This window comes from Mizuhopecten yessoensis, unplaced genomic scaffold (assembly GCF_002113885.1).
Source record: "Mizuhopecten yessoensis strain PY_sf001 unplaced genomic scaffold, ASM211388v2 scaffold7191, whole genome shotgun sequence".
NCBI classification, from domain to species: Eukaryota; Metazoa; Mollusca; class Bivalvia; order Pectinida; family Pectinidae; genus Mizuhopecten; species Mizuhopecten yessoensis.
The window spans coordinates 35,658-36,831 of NW_018406926.1; positions in this window are offsets into that span (position 1 = coordinate 35,658).

Here is a 1,174-nt window from a genome sequence, read left to right on the forward strand (position 1 = left end):
ATCTTTCGTCATGTTACCAAAGGCAAAACGACCTGGCACTGGCCTGGCACTGGCCCCAAGAGGTTTTAATTTCTTAGCTTTAAAATCGTTATCATAATCAATGCAATAATCACATTTTACAGTACTACGACGTTTTTGACTTTGTCATGCAAGATTAATTTTGTCTCAAGCTTTCATATATATAATTATATGTATATCTCAATTGTTTGAAAATCAAGATCAGAGGAATAGACTCCTATTGAATAAATATATATTTCTACACTTAGTCTAAGTGGAAGAGGGGAACATACAGCCTACAGTATACTAGAAGGATCATGGTGATGATGTACATCATATATTAAAATCCCCTGTCAGACTTGGATCACAAATGTTTACCAAAACATGTCATTACATGTACATTATACGTATACATTTCTTTATAATTAAAGAAGACTGTGATAAAAGGTATTTTAAGTAGAAGCACGGACTTAGATAACCTAATCTAATTCCGTGGTAGAAGTTAATATTTGCTTGTTTTATTTAGACACTATAGATAACAAGTTAGGAATTATTTGAAGAGTGAGGGATAGGGTTCATACAATGCGTCTTCTCCCCCACCCTTATTTTGAGTTACACATTTTGGCGTATAACCATAAATATTATATCATAAATATTGAGATAAGATACAATTTGCAGGTAAAACATTTAGTACACAGGAATAATCCTGGAGGGGGCCATATGGGGTCATTGACCCTTCAAAAATGAAATTGACCCTTCCATGTTCAAATTTTCTTTTAATTTCACATAGAAAAGCCCTTCTAAATTTTGATAATTCTTATTTCTTATATTATGGTTTAAGGGAGTTAATGAAAAAAACACATAGACATCACTTTCGGATAATATTAATGTTTCAATTAGTGAGAAGATGAAGTCACGAGTCAATGGCAAGATCAAAATGATCTTTTTTACTTTTGAGATAAATATTTAATTGAAATTGTCAAAAAAACGTTAAACTTGCTTCTATATCTCATATGATTTTTATGAATGTCACAGTCAATATATGAATGCCAGTATCATTCAAACTTATCCTCAACCATACCATTTTTACACAAAAATAATCAATCATTCCTCGCGTTTCACATTTCAAATAAAATTGTCCCAGTGTTACCAGTCTGCCATCATATTTGGGCCACAT